Source organism: Petaurus breviceps, unplaced genomic scaffold (genome assembly GCF_028583685.1).
Source record: "Petaurus breviceps papuanus isolate PSGF00001 unplaced genomic scaffold, PetGlider_PUasm1.0 90845, whole genome shotgun sequence".
NCBI lineage: Eukaryota > Metazoa > Chordata > Mammalia > Diprotodontia > Petauridae > Petaurus > Petaurus breviceps.
Genome location: NW_027187359.1, coordinates 33,513 through 49,446, shown reverse-complemented (window position 1 = coordinate 49,446; position 15,934 = coordinate 33,513). Strand labels below are relative to the sequence as shown.

The 15,934-nt window shown below is 43.9% G+C and overlaps 1 long non-coding RNA gene across 2 annotated transcripts in view; it reads left to right on the top strand.

The window, feature by feature from the left end:
- The window catches only part of LOC138149014 (uncharacterized), a 32,439-nt gene that overhangs the window by 2,034 nt on the left and 14,471 nt on the right, over positions 1 to 15,934 (top strand). Inside the window, exon 2 of one of the 2 annotated variants that reach the window (XR_011165217.1) lies at positions 5,050 to 5,232. The exons of the other annotated variant lie outside the window; for it this stretch is intronic. This is a non-coding gene — a long non-coding RNA (uncharacterized lncRNA). The remainder of the gene's footprint in view (positions 1 to 5,049; positions 5,233 to 15,934) is intronic. 2 annotated transcript variants of the gene reach the window in all.

Here is a 15,934-nt window from a genome sequence, read left to right as displayed (position 1 = left end):
CTATGTTCTATGATTAAAGGATGATTCTTCCAACTCTGACCCCTCTAAGCCCTATCAGTGCTACTCATTGGGTATTTGAGAACACGAGACCTGGGAATGTTAGTGAACTTTCCAGGTATGTGAATTCTGTCTCTATATAACTAGACTGTAGGCCCCATGAAGGGGGGGAGGGTGGGTAGAGGGGAAGGGTCAGTGTATTATTCATTTTTCAGTGCCTAGCATAGGAATCTACACACAACAGGTTCTCAGTAAACTTTTATTCCTCAATTCATACCAACTCTGACTAACAATTCTGAGCCATTTTCTGTGGTTACAAGAGAAAAGAGAGGGCACCCAACGAAGGCCACCATCGAGAAGGAAATAGAGCCCTTCTGGTTAACTGATAACTGGGCTCAAGCCCTCTGTTCCCTGGACAAGCCTTGCCTGCTGATTTTCCTCAGCCTGTTTCCCTCCATTAAGGTGAACCTACCCACTTGCTAATCATTGTTGGCCTGTTGATTCTGCCTTAAAAAATTAACAGGGAATTAGTTTACCGCTTGGTTTGCCCCCTAACCCCAAAAAAGGCCCAGGCCAGCAAGATGGACCCCCTGAGTTATGCAAGAGGCAGTGTCCTCCCTCTACTCACCACTTCTCTTAAAAGGTTAGATTTTGGTCTAAAGTCAACAGTCTCTTTTCCCCCCTCTGGGCCTAAGCAAATTTGTTCTGATCTTATTTCCAAAGGGGAGATAAACGTGCCTGGTAAAAGAGGTTTATAAACAAGTACACAGAGGCATGGTGTGGTGGAAAGATCAGTGGATTGAAGACCAGAAAGGCTGGGTTCAAATCCCAGCTCTACCTTCATGACCCTTGAGTGAGTCACTCCCCTTCTCCGTGACTCAGTTTCCCTATCCATGAAGTGAGAGGACTGAACTAGGCAATCTCTAGAGTCCTTTCCAATTTAAACCCTATGAGCTTATGCTAGAATGGAGAAAGTGGTCACTCTAAGGAACAGTACCTCTTAGGGATCTGGCAACCAAGTGACAGAGATGGAAAAGTGGCAGGGAATGACCTGAATTCAGAATCAGCAGAATACCCTTCAGATACTGATGAGCCTCCTATACAACCTGTGACCAGGAAGGGGCCAGAGGTGGGTGAACAGGGAGTGATGGAGAATTAAAGATATTGAGTTGAGATCTAGGAAACCTGGACTGACACTCTTGGGCCAGTCCCTTCCCCATCCTGGACCTTGTTTTCTTCATCTGTCAATTGAATGATTAGGGTAGACCAGGGATAGGGAACCTTTGGTCTCAAGACCACATGTGGCCCTCTAGGTCCTCAAGTGAGGCCCTCTGACTCAATCTAAACTTCACAGAATAAGGGGGTTTGTTCTGTGAAGTCTGGATTCAGTCAAAGGGCCATACTTGAGGACCTAGAGGGCCACATGTGACCTCAAGGCTGCAGTTCCCCACTCCTGAGCTAGTGTTTACCCAGGTCTGACATCTCATGTTCTAAAGTTCCTTCTGACTTCACCATTCTTTAACTCAAAATCATTTTTTCTCTGTATTTTAATTACCTTATCTGCAAAATGGAGCGTGCCACCTTACATAGGTTCCTACGGTGATAATCAAAATGCTGGCCAAAAAAAGTACTGTGGAAAAGCCTGGGCTCCAAAGCATGGAGCCAGCTCATCATTATCTGAGGGCCATTTCCTGGATTAAAAGGAGTTGGGGGGAGGAGGGAAAAGTGGGAGGATGGAAAGAAGTTTGTAAAATTCCTTGGCAGCTACTCTGGGTAAAGGGTGAACAGGGAAGGAAGTGGGTGGAATTGTCTTCAGCAAAGGTTGGGGCTTGGCTATGGATTTCGTGTACAGGGTTGCCTTCTGTTATGTGGCTTATAAGGAGCTGACTGGTGTGATCCTTCAACCATTTATCTGTGTGCCCAACTGTGTGGACAAGGCTTACAATATGGTAGGAGGGGAGTGATGGGCACACACCTGACTAGAGCCCAAGAGGATGCCTATGAATGTTATATAAACCATCAAAAAGCTATGCTATACTTTTTTTCTGGAGGGGTTAACAATCAGCTTTATTCTAGTCTAGTCTTCTCAAAGGGTTGCCGATAATGGGAGTACCAGCTCCTACAGCATTCCCTAATGATCACCCTTCTCTCAGGGGCTGTCAAGAAGGGGGGGGGGCAACTATCCCTACATCTGGATGGGGTCAATAGAGACAGGTTAGTACTATGATATGCTTTTAAAGAGTACTGGGCCTGGATTTCAGCTGTGTGGCCTTGGGCAAGTAAGTCTGAGGCCTTAGCTTCTTCATCTACAAAGTGAGAACAATAATTTTTTCCCAGGATTGTTGAGATTAAATGAAATTATGTAAGATTGCTTTGTAACACAGAATGCTCTTTTAGAAATGTTAACTATCATTATGATTTTTAAAAGTTAGGACAATTCAGAGGAGTCAGAAGTCTTTGGGCTCTGAGGATGATCAAGGAGGGCTTTCTATGGATGTCATTAAATTTGAAAAGAGCCTTTAGGCAGAAGGAGAGGTGAGGTTACTGGGCTGTAGAGTGTGCTCGGCACAGAATAGTAGGTGATTATTAATAAATGGTTGTTTCCTTTCCCCTTCCCTGCCTCCCCCAAAGGAGAAATAGTGTGGGCAAAAGTATAGAGATGGGACTGAGTAAAACACATTTGGTGACCTGTGAATGGACCAGTGTGGCTGGATCAAGATGGGTTTGAAATGAGAAATGGTGATAGAGGCCAGATTGAATGGCAGGCTTTCAGGAGTTTATATCTGGTGATGATTAATAATAGTGGTATATGAATATGTCACATTTCCACATCACACTGTAGCTTATAAAGTACTTTCCTCACACCAGTCCTATGAAGTAGCAAGTTTATTATTATCACTCCCATTTCAAAGATGAGGAAACTAAGGCTCAGAACCAAATCTGCTACTGACTCACTGTGTGACCTTGGGCAGGTCATTTAACTTCTCTTGGTCTCAGTTTTCTCATAATGTTAGGAGAGATTGGACTAGATTTCTGGGGTCCCTTCCAGCTATAAATTCTATGAATGATTCCGAGGTGGTAGGGAGAAACTAATTGCTAACAGAGAAGATAACGCCTGAGTCTAGGTTCCACAGGGTCCCCCCCAGCATTGTTAAGGCTGTTTCCTCAGTAGCATGGATTCCTGCCCCATTTGCCTGGGGGTTGTTATTTTCTTCTGTGTTTGTATTCTTCAACACTATCTACACTATTGGTCTTGAGAGGCTAGTGGGGTTGAACAGAGATTTGGTTTGAGAGGGGCCCACAGCAAAGGAAGAGACAGTGACCCACTGGGCCAATGTGATTTGGAAGCCCAGCCTGGGGGCACAGGGCCTACCAATACCATCCCAGTGAAGACCAGACTCTGTCTCTCTCCCTTGGACTCTTGACCCCTCAACTAGGGTTCCTGGGGAAAAAGTATCATCCTCTTTAAACTTGAATATGTTGTGGGGCATTTTTGGGGCAAGCCCCTTCCCCTCTCTGAATATCAATTTCCTCACCTGTTAAGTAAGTATAGTAATCCATTCACTGCCCACCTCACAAGACTGTTTTCAGGAATCATATTTCCTACAGCATCCCAAGACTAACTCCCATTTCTACAGTGACTAAAGATTTGCAAAATGCTTTCTTCATAATAACATGGTAATATAGATAATACAAGTATCATTATCCCCATTTTACAGATGAGGAAACTGAGACTCAGAGAAGTCTTAGAGGATATTATATCTAGAGCTAGAAGGGACCTCAGAGCTCACTTAGTCCATCCTCTTCATTTTACAGATGGGGAAACTGAGCACTCCCCCCCTCCCTACACACACACACACACACACACACACACACACACTATGACTTGCCCAAGATCACACAAGGAGTAGGGAACAGAGCCAAGATTCACACTAAATTCCTGTGAGTTCCTAGTTCAGTATCCTGCAAGATTGGTCATTGTACTGAATCCCAGAATCAGAGGGTTGAAAGGCACCTCAGAAGCCATCCAGTCTAGCCCTTATACAAAGGAATGTCTACTATAATATACAAATGACACCAAGGCCTCTGCTTAAGGACCTCCCTCTACAGCTTAAAGCAGCCCTTTCCACTTTGGGGCAGCTTTCATTGTTAGGACATTCTTCCATATATAAAGCTGAAATTAACCTCTTTCTTTGCATCTTTGACTCATTATTCTGGGTTCTGTCCTCTGGGGCCAATAGAATAGGTCTAATCCCCCATCCACAGGACAGTCTACCTATCAGGTCTCCCACATCTTCTCTTCTCCAGGATAAATTAATATCCATGTCATAAAGTCAAGACTCTTCCCCAACCTAGTCATCCTTCTCTGGATACTTTCCAGCTTATCAAATGTCCTTCTTAAACTGTGGTGCCCAGAACAGAATTATAATACTCTGATGGTGTTAACTGAATTGCCTACTGTCACCCCCCCACCCCCGTATTAGAGGGATGATTCAAACCCAAATCTTCTGACTCTGAATGAATGTAGGATTCTTTGTACTACCATACTGACTCTCAGTGAGACAAAGATGGGAAGGCACATTGTAAGTAGGGAGTACTATTGAATAACTGAGTCAGTTTAGTAGGAGGGGACTGGACTAGTTGGTCTTCGAGGTTGTTTCCAGCTGTTTTAGCCTATGGTACTATGAGCCCCTGGGGTTTTCTAAAAGTAAGGCCTCAAGAACCAAACAGCAGCCCTCACCCTTACATGGAACCAGGAAAAGAAACCCAACCCCCACTAGAGTCAAGGTAGCCAAATGGACGGAAAATCTGCCCCCTGCTCTGCAATGCTGAAGACTGGGCTGGGCAGGGCAAGGCTAAAAGAGTAAGAACTAGTCCATCTGAGCTCTGGAGCCCCCTTAAACTCCTTGCCAAAAATCTCAGCCTCGGGATGGCTATCCATGCCTGCTTATCTAGCTTACCAGCTCCTCACTGCCCAGTGCTTGGCATGGAAGAGGAGGATAGAAGAAAACGCTAAAAGATGAGTGATTGGGACTTCTCTCTTTGGGTCAGGCAGAGGAGTCTGGAAACTTCCGTTCTGAACCAGAGCAGGGCTGTCATCTGGAGGGAGCCCCACAGGCCCCCAATTCCTGCCCAGCCTGGGACCTTGTAGTCTTTGCTGGCCCACTCTGCCATTGCCACACTCAGGACACCTCCAAGCTTGTCCGGGAAGACAGACAAAGTCAACAACAGGAGGTGGGTGTTCTGGTGAAGGGTATTTTGGCAGCTCTCTGTTCCTGGGGACAACTCAGGGCCGGGGGGAAGGGGGGAGAAGGGAGAGTACGGGGAGGACAGGGTGAGACTGGGACATAGGGCAAAGAAAGTGAAGCAAATTGCCCACATCTGGTTTCCCCAGGTGTCCAGTCAATACTAAACAACAGCATTAATTCATTAGGGGGAAATCAGTGAAACTACATTATTAAGTTCCTACTGGGTGCCAAACACTGTGCTAAGTGCTGGGTATACAAAAGAAGGCAAAATGACAGTCCCTTCCTTCAAGGAGCTCATAGCCTTAGGGAGAGACAATATGCAAACAGCTGTGGACTCTGTGTGTGTGAGAGAGAGAGAGAGAGAGAGAGAGAGAGAGAAACTGGAGATCATTTCCAAGGAAAGATGTTAAAATCCAAGAAGACTGGGAAAGAATTTTTGTAGAAGGTGGAACTTTAGTAGAAACTTGAAAGAAGGCAGGAGATAGAGAGGGAGAGGGAAAGAGTGCTTGGATTTGGGGACTGGAGCATCCCAATGGAGCAGGAAAAGCAAGAAGGCCAGTGTCACTGGATGGAAGAATCCAAGATAGGTGGGGGACCTAGGTGGGAGGTAGATCAGAAGAAGGAACAATATAAAGTATACTGTAAGAAGACTGAAAATAGTAGAAAGGGGTCAAGTTATGGAGGGCTTTAAATGTCAGACAAAGGATTTTCTATTTCTATTGTCTGTCCTTGTCAGACAAAGGATTATTCTATTTCTGTTAGTCAGTGACTAATAGGGTCAGCCTATTTTCTGTCCAAATATTGGATAATATTTCTATTGTCCAATAGACAATATTTCTATTGTCTCTGGAGGCAATAGGGAGATACTGGGACTTATTAAGCTGGGGGAGGGGGTTGACATGGTCAGAACTGTGCTAGAGTCATACCATACATGTATACATGCAAACATGCACAAACACGTGTACAAACCTACTCACAGGTACACAGAGGGCTGACTGAGGTCATATTCTCAATTGGTCAATTAACAAATATTTGCTGAGTTCAATGGATGGAGCTGGCAGCATCCTCAGCAGGCAGAACTGGGGCTCTAATTCAGGCCTCCTAACTTTCCATTGAAGGTTCTTTTTTCAGTAGCCCTCAGGGCATTCCTCATATTACCTGGGACTGAAGCACCCAAGACTATTCTGTCCCCTTCAACTCCCCTAGAAATCATTTCTGAGGTGAATAAAATGAAATGGGATTAATTAGGAAACAGGTTCTTAAGCTTGTGCCTCAAATCCTTTTGGAAATCTGGGGAAGTCTATGAACCCCTTCTCAAAACAATGTTTTTAAATGAATAAAATAAAATACATAGAATTACAAAGGAAAGCAATTCCATTGAAATATAGATGTCAAAATATTTTTTAAAACAAGTTCAAGGAGTTCCAGTTGAGAAAACCCTGAATTAGGGGAATTTTTCAGGCATGGTTCCCCTTCTTTTTCTGAAGAGCCCTGTCCTGATCCATAATGTTCATCCAACTGCCTCTCACATGTTCCCTGAGGGACATCGTGATGACTGGGTACTCCTGGATTAAGGACAGTTAAGTAGCAGCTGAGAGGGGGAAGTTGGGAAAGGGGGAAGAAGTAAAGAATCCAGGCCTAACCTGTCTCAGAACCTGACTTCTAGAGCAATACTCAAGTTCCCAGCCTGAAATCCACGTGCATAGGATCTAATACTAGAACAGATCACAGAGACCATCTTAGCCAACCTCTTAATTTCAGAGAAAAAGAAAATGAGATTCAGAGAAGGGAAGTGATTTGTTCATGATTCGGCATCTAGTAACAGGACTAAGATAGGAATCTAGGTCCCCTCATTCCAAATCCAGAACTCCATTCACGGAAACTTGCTGCACCCCTGGCCCCAATTTTGAAGGTGTGGCTTCCAATCTCTTTCCCACCCCACACCAGGCACAACTGTACCTTGTGGTCCCTGGAAGACAACTGAGACGATATCTGACATCCTCTTGCAGCTTCTAGGAGCCCAGGGAGCAGGAGGGACATCCTCCTCTGTGGGATGCCCTCCCTGATAGCAACCTTTGGGGCAGTAGGGCTCTAAGGTCCCATCCAGCTCTGTGAATGGCCAGACTCTGTCATCTAGGGAACCCAAGGAGGTTGGGAAGGCCAGCCAGCAGGCTAATCTAATCCCTTAATGCCAGTCACAATGAGATTTTAGGGCAGCCAGTGACCAGGCTCCATTCAGTGCCAACACAGGGAATTATCCTATTGGAAGGGACCCTGCAGCCTCGCCTAGAGGGCGGTGAGCTCCTCTACCCACTGTCCCCTTTTTTCCCCCCATGCTCAGCTCAGAGGTGGGCAAGTTGCCCCAGTAGTAAGAGTACTACTGACTTTTTTGTGGGACTATGACAAACCAGTGCCTTGGTCCACTAGCTATGTCTACGTTACTGCAAACCTGGACTTAAGTTTCCTTCATTTTGGTATGAAGAATTGGGTCAGTAGGTCTCTAAAATCTCTTTTAGCTCTGACATTCGACATTCTGATATTCTATCTAATATATGAAATAGCCAGTTCTTACCCTCAGATCCAGGATTTTCTACGTTTTCTCTGGTGGATCTTTTCATAGAAGCTAATTAATGTTCACAATACCTACACAGTTGGAGGTCACTCTCAGCTTGGAGTCAGAGACTCAGAGAGTACCTACTGCTAAGAATGGGAGCTCCCAGGCTTATCTAGCCCTATGACCCTAATTCTGTCCAAGAGCAAATGCAATGAGCAAGGACTCAGCTTTCCTAGCAAGGGCTGGGGATACTTAGCAAAGGAAGATATTCCAGGCTGGAGTACACATGAGTACTTTTCATGTCTTCTTCAGCGGAGATTGGAAGATAGCAAATTGGGAGAGAGAATGGGTGACCAATAGGGTCAGCCTACCCACCCTCCTCCCACGGGCCTAACTCTAAGCTCCTAGGCTGCCTGCTCACTGCCAAGTATCTGGACTCCTCCTAGTGGACAGGGTTGTCAATACCATCTGGGTCCCTGCCAAGAGTGAGGACCACCCAGTCAAGAATAGCTTTGGTTACTGTCCAGTCACAGGGTAGGCTATGCCCCTATGTTGATTAATTACCATGCCGGCCAATCTCAGGCCAGGAGAGCCTACCATTACACCCGATGTCCCACCAATCACAAACTATACATACTTTCTCCCCTTCAATTATAGGGCAGGTTCCATCACAGGTCCCAAGGTGGGAAGGACTACTTTCTTACAAATCATGATCCAGAGAACATAACTGTTCCAATTATTCCAGGGAAAGACACAGCAATATCCTCCCAATGACAGTTTGGATACCCCACTCTTGACTACTAATACCAGTTCCAAATGCCACCAATATCCCAGCACAAGTCAGAGCACACAACATTCCCAGGTCCATAATAATAATCAGCTGGCACTTAGATAATGCTTTAAAGAACTTTCTGCACATTAATTAAGCCTCACATCAACCCTGGGAGGTAAGTACATCACGTCTTATTAAAGAACACTGACTTTGGATTCAGAAGGCCTGCTTTCACGATCATCATTATCAATCAATCAACCATCACCATTATCTTCTCTCTGCTGATTATTACCAGTGTGAAGTTGGGCAAATTACTTAATTTCTTCTTAGCCTCAGTTTTCTTATCTATAAAATAAAGAAGTTGGACCAGATAGATCATCAGCTCTAAAACTAGAGCTACCTACCATCTTCCTACCATGACCATCTTACAAATGTGGAAACTGAGGTGCAGAGAGGTTAGGTAATTTGCCCATGGTCACACAGTTAATAAGTGCCATAGGCAGCATCTCCTGACACCAAGCCCAAAACTCTGTCCACCGACACCATGACTTAGTATCATGCAGGTACTTGAAAAATGCTTGACTTGATTTGTCCATGCTGCTCCAGACCATCTTCCCTGATGTAACAATGACTGGTTGAGGAGTGTACTTTAGGAATCATTAGCATTCCAAGGTCTCCACAAGTCTTAATGTCATAGTACCTGTTATCCCACTGGAAACCTAATCACAAGGAAGCCACTTAGTTCTTGTACATAGCCTAAGCTGACCATGTAGGAAAATCCAGTTCATCAGAACCCACTTGCTTGAGAAATCTTCTTTAAAATATGTGTGTGCATATATGCATGCATGCATGCATGTACATATATATGTGCACTATATATGTACATTATCTTGAAATTATCACATTATCTATAATATAGATAATATAAATATATTATAGATAACATAAATTATAATTTATATAAATTATATATTATATATGATCATATATAATATATAAATTATATATTTGAGATAATATAAATTATATTATCTTGAAATACAATTGTTATAAAAGATTGTCTTGGGGCAGCTAGGTGGCAAAGTGAATGGAGCACTGGCCCTGGAGTCAGTAGGACCTGAGTTCAAATTTGACTTCAGACACTTAACACTTACTAGCTGTGTGACCTTGGGCAAGTCACTTAACCCCAATCGCCCTGCCTTCCCCTCTCCAAAAAGGAAAAAAAAGAAAGATTGTCTTGAAAGATTCCCATTGCTAGGCAATTTTTCCAAGCTGTCAAGAGAGTGAACAAAGTCAAAGAGGGTCAACTATGTGCTTCTAAAAGACAGATTTTAAAGAAGACCATCAATGCTCAGTCCTGTGTCCTAGCTCTAGAGCATGCAGACCAAGAGAAACAGACCCACATATCTGACTTCTCCTGAAGGCAGGCCTATAAAGGATTGGAAAGGAAACCCCAGCGGAGATTCTGCAAACTTTCCCATCTCTCTATGATGGTTCAGCCGTATGCTTTCCCATCCCACTGCACTATGAACCTTACTAAAAATGGACTGACTCTACAATTGTATTCCAGTGCTGAATACATTTTGGATCTAGTTGAAATACCTATTCTCCTCTGACTCATTATATTAATTCTCTTCTTGGGTGGTAGCCCTATTTGTTTTCCTCTGTGCCCTGAGCCAGTAGCCCATAATATTCCTTACTCACCCACTGAAATTCTACTTTCAATCATCAGATCTTATTCAGAATATTGTGTTCAGTTATGAGTACCACAGTTTAAGAAGGACATGGATAATATTAATAGCTAGCATTTATATAGCATTCTAAGGCTTAAAAGGAGCTTTACAAATATCATCTGATTTTGTCCTTATAACACCCTGGGAGATGGGTCTATTATCATCCCTCATTTTACAGATAAAGAAACCAAGGCCGAAAAAAAAAAGCAAAAAGAAAAAAAGGGGGTGGCTGGGTGGCGCAGTGAATAGAGCATCAGCCCTGGAGTCAGGAGGATCTGAGTTCAAATCCAACCTCAGACACTTAATACTTACTAGCTGTGTGACCTTGGGCAAGTCACTTAACCCCAATTGCCCTGCCTTCCCCCCTCCAAAAAAAAAAGCCAAAAAAAAAAAAAAAAGAAGAAAACAAGGCAGAGGAAGGTTAAAGGATTTGCCCAGAGTCACAGAACTAATAAGTGTATGAGACTGAATTTGAACTAGGTTTTACTGATTCTAAGCCCAATACTCTATCTACTGTGCCACCTAGCTGAAGACTGTTCAGACAAATATAACTAGTATAGTGATGGACCTTATTGTTGTTATTTAGGTAGTTTTGGTCATTTCTGACTTTTCGTGATCCCATTTGGGATTTTCTTGGCAAAGATATTGGAGTGGTTCACCATTTCCTTCTCCAGTTCATTTTACAGACGAGGAAACTGAGACAAACAGAGTTAAGTGACTTGCCCAGGGTCACACAGCTAGTAAGAGGCTGAAGCCAGATTTGAACCTAGGTCTTCCTGGCATCAGGCCTGGCACTCTATCCATTGTACCACCTAGATGCCCAGGAAGGGCCTTAAGTGCCTTTCAAATAAGCATCAATTGAAGGAATGTTTAGTATGGAGAAGACTCAGAGGGCACAAGGTAGCCATCATGTATTCCCATCTATGAATGGCCCACTGGCTTTCTTTCTTTTTTTTTTTTTTCAAATTCAAATATCAAGCATTTATCTTTTCTTCCATTCTGCAGGCTGAGGAAGGACTAATTTGTTCTGTTTGTCCCTGGGAGCAGCCCCAGGAACAAGGGTTGGAAGTTGCCAAGAGGCAAATTTAGGCTAGGTGCCAAGATATACTTCCTAACAATTCGAGGTGTCCAGAAGTAAAGTGGACTGTCTATAAGGGATGGTAGAAAACTGCCTTCTTGGAGCTCTGCAAACAGAGACCAGAGGACCATCTTGGGGGTGGAATGGAGATTCCTTTTCTGTTATGGGGTAGACTAGATAGTCTCTGAGGTCCTTTCTGGCTTTCAAATTTTGTTAAGCCTGTGATTATGTAATTGCCTGTGTAAACACAGCCCAAGCCATTAACTTGACCAAGACAGTATAACCAGACTCTAGGGAAAATTTGCAAAATCCCACTATAATGTCTTTTGCCCACTTTTAAAATTTCCCCATGGAACTAATTGGTGTCCACAGCATCCAAGACTGAAGTTACTTGTGTTCCTCTTCTCGAAGGTTATCTACCATTTCTAAATAGTGACCAAATCAAATCCTTGGTTCTGTGAAATGCTTCCCAGATCGCTCTATGAATTTAGATGAGGAAGAATAAAAATCTCTCAGGAAAAACATCTATTCTGTTGACCAGAGGCAAAACAACTTAACAAACATAGTCAGTCAATCGATAATAGTGATTTATATGCCCTCCTATGTGACAGGCACTGTGCTAAGCTCCAGGGATACAAGGAAGGCCAAAAAAAAAACAGTCCCTGGGCTCAAGGAGCCCCCAGTCTAAAGGGGAAGACAATTTTCAAAAACCTATGTACAAACAAGATGTGTACAGGCTTAATTCAGGGTAGTCACAGAAGGAAAATACTAAGATTAAGGAGTATCAGGAAAGGATTCTTGAAGAAGGAAGGACTTTGACAGAGACTTGAAGGAAGCCAGGGAAGCCAAGAGATGAAGATGAGGAGGAAGAGTGTTCCAGGCACAGAGGACAGCCAGAGAAAATGGAGGCAGGAGATGGAATATTTTGTGCAAAGAACAGCAAGGATCAGTGTCACTGGATTATAGAGTAAATGGAAGAAAGTGTAGGAAGTCTAGAACAGTAGGAAGGGGCCAGGTTATATAAGGCTTTAAAAGTTGATCCGAAGATTTTATTTTATCCTGGAGGTAATAGGAAGTCACTGGAGTTGATTGTGAATAGGGAGGGTGATATGGTCAGACCTACATTTTAGAAAGATCAGTTTGAAAGCTGAGGGGAGGATGGGCTGATATGGAGAAAGCCTTGAGGCAGGAAGACCACCCAATAGTCCAGGTGTGAGACGATGAAGTCTGCACCAACATAGCGGCACTGTCAGAGGAGAGGAGAGGGCATAAACAAAAGTTATCACAAAGGCAGAAGCAATAGAACCTGGGAAATGAATGGTTATGGGGGTGAGAGAGAATGAGGAGTTGAGGATGACCAAGGTTATAAGCATCTGAGGGACTGGGAGAATGTTGACAGTGATAGGGAAATTAGGCAGAGAGGAGGGTTGGGGGGGGAAATTAAGGAGCTTAGTTTTGGACATGTTGCATTTAAGGTGTCTACTGGGCATCCAGTTTGAGATGTCTAATAGGCAAATTGGAGATGCAAGACTGGAGGTCAGGAATGAGATTAAGGCTGGAAAACTAGAACTGAGAATCAGCTGCAAAGAGATAATAACAGACAACATGGGAGTTGATGAGAAAAACCAAGTAAAATAGAATAGAGGGAGAAGAAAGGCCCAGGACATGCTCTCAAGGGACACCCACTATTAGCTGGAGTGACATAGGTGAAGATCCAGCAAAGGAGACTGAGAATGAGCAGTCAGACAGGTAGGAGAAGCAGGAGGGAGCCACAGTCATAAAAACCTACAGAGGAAAAGGTTTCAAGGAGAAGAGGGTGGTCTACAGCATCAAAGGATGCAGAGAGGTCAAGGTGGGCGAATATGGAGGAAAGGCCATTAGATCTAACATTCAGACATCATTAGTAATTTTGGAGAGAGCGGTTTTGATTGAATGATGAGGTCAGAAGCCAGACTGCAAAAAGTTAAGAAAAGAGTGAGAGGAAAAGAAGTGGAAACCCTTCTTGTAAGAGTGCCTTCTTAAGGCCACAAAAGGGAGGAGCTAGTTAGAGAGAAATGAACGTGTCAAGTGGGCTTTGAGGTTGGGGAGACAAGGGCATGTTTTAGGTGGCAAAGAAGCAGCTAGTAGACACATAGATTAAAGATAAGTGGGAGAGATGAGAGAGTTCTATCACAGAAGAAAGACTAGACTTCATTCCACTGAATGTAACTCTTTGGGAGTAGAAATTGTTTCATTTTTGTCTTTGTATGCTCAACAACTCTTAAGCTTTGTTCATCCTTTGTTTTGGAAGAGGACAAGCTGAAGTGCTCCTTAGTGAATTGGCAGAGCTGTATAAAGTTGTTGGCCTCATTCTTCCAAGTCATTGAAGCCCAGCATTGGAATAAAAGTCACAGCGACTGGTGATGGCCTGGGTGGAAATGGCGGTGGAGTCTTTGATGTGTAACCTAGTTCTAAGTGTTCCACAGCACCACCTGCTTCTGGTTAGCCAGTCTGCCCCAGAAGGTTTCAGGGATGTGGCACCTGCACACATATAATGTTAATGGGATATAAGTTCTTTCTTGCCCATTAATAGGCCTATGTACCCAGCTGTGATATACCGTGAATCACATAGAGCCCATTGGGGCAGGAACTTTCTTCAAGAGTAGCTTGCTCAGGGAGGCTTGCTTGTAGGAAAGTTTTCACACCTTTTGGTACTAACCTCATTAGCCACTGAGTCACCAGGGTTGTGATGCCTTCTGGCTCTGAGAAGTACATATATACTCTGAGTTGGTATTTTGCTTTGGAGGTTTGCTCATGAGAAGGATCTTGTGATTTCTGGAACAAGACTCTGAGTAGCAGTATGTTCAGAGCCACAGTCACAGAAACTGGCTCTGAAAAAAGTCACACAACCTTCCTCCCCCTCCACTACTTAGATGTTTTGTCTGTGCTCCCTCCATCCAGTGATGTATGTAAGGTGTATAGTAATATTGCTTTACTCAGGCAGTTGGAACCCCGAGTTGTCTTTGTGCTAATTTTTCTGCTTGTATTTTCTCTGTTTTTCCTACAAGTTCATGCTGACCTTTCCCCTTGAACTACTGAATTCAGTAGTAGGATTGCTGGGGCAGCTAGGTGGCGCAGTGAGTATTAGCACCGCGTCGCGTCGGAGTCAGGAGGACCCAAGTTCGGTTCTGGCCTCAGACACTTAACACTCACACAATAAAACCTAGCCCTGTAAAATTGGGCAAGTTACTTAACCCCAATTGCCCTCCAAAAGGCAAAAAAAAAAAAAAGTAGGATTGTTAACACCTTTTTGAGCAGTCTTTCCTAGAAAAGCAGATCAAAGAACCTGTGCCAGCAGCCCATCCTGAGTATACTAGGGTGCTTGCTACTACAACATGCTACAGCTTCTTAGAGCCATAGGTGAGAGTTGGGTGAATGAAGGTGGACTCCAAAGGCAGATGAGCAGCCCTCACACCAGAGGGGCTCGTCCTCCTGTAGCAGCAAGCACCCCAGCGTTTCCAGGGTGTCTGCCAGCACAGGTTCTTGGATCTGCTTTGATAAAGGAAAGCAACTCAAAATGGGTTAACAAGCTTACTTTAATCAGTCAGATATATATCGTTTACCTTGTTCAGGGAAAAAGGTCAGCACCCTGAAATTCAAAGTATACAGGCAGAATTATCAAGACAGAAACAGATCAAGTAGACAGCTTTCCAAACTGTCCAACCATTACATCAATACCAAATCAACATCTGGGTTTTTCAAAGCCGGGGAGGGGGGGAGGAGGGCTCTGGACAACGGCTTCCCAGAATCCAGATCAAATCACAGAACACTTCTCAAAGTGAGCCCCAAAGCAAAGCTACACATCAGGGCTTATATAGCCTTCTCCTGGCTCAGAGAATGTAACAACCTTCTGGACCCACTGGCCAATCAAGAAGTATCTACTGAAAAACAAGCCTCCCACCCCAGGCTCCAGGTGCACTTTAGCCTAGGGGCAGGGAAGATCTTTAAAATTTACATTCCCATTACACCTCCCTAAAAACCCCATACATCCCTAGGTCTTTATAAATGTACCTTAGTTGACTGATTGATCAGAAAGGCTTCCTCAGGGAATAATGACCACAAAGAACCCCCTCCACCCACTCATCACCTAAAAAGGCAGCAGTAGATTCCTCCAGTTTCGTGATTGATGAACAAATAGGTTATGTAGTAGAACCCGCACCGGACAGGCATAAGGAGGCAGGTTCAATCGCTAACTCATGTGACCTTGGCCAAGTCTGTTGTCCTCTCTTGGGCCTTACTTTCCACCTCCATAACATGAGCAGGATGGACCAGGCAGTTTCTAAGTTCTCTTCTAATTATGACATTTTGTGTTCTATCCCAGATGTGTAAACTTCAAGATTCACTCTCAACAAATAGCTAGTCTTCCCCAAACTAGGGATACTTCCTTCCACTCCCAACCTCTAGAACCAGTTTTTTCCCTGCTCCCTAAACCTTCTATTTTGCTTTCATTTCTATTCTTTTCTTAGGGCAGTGTTTAAAGTGCTGGACTTGTAAAGTTCAGAAAGAACAATG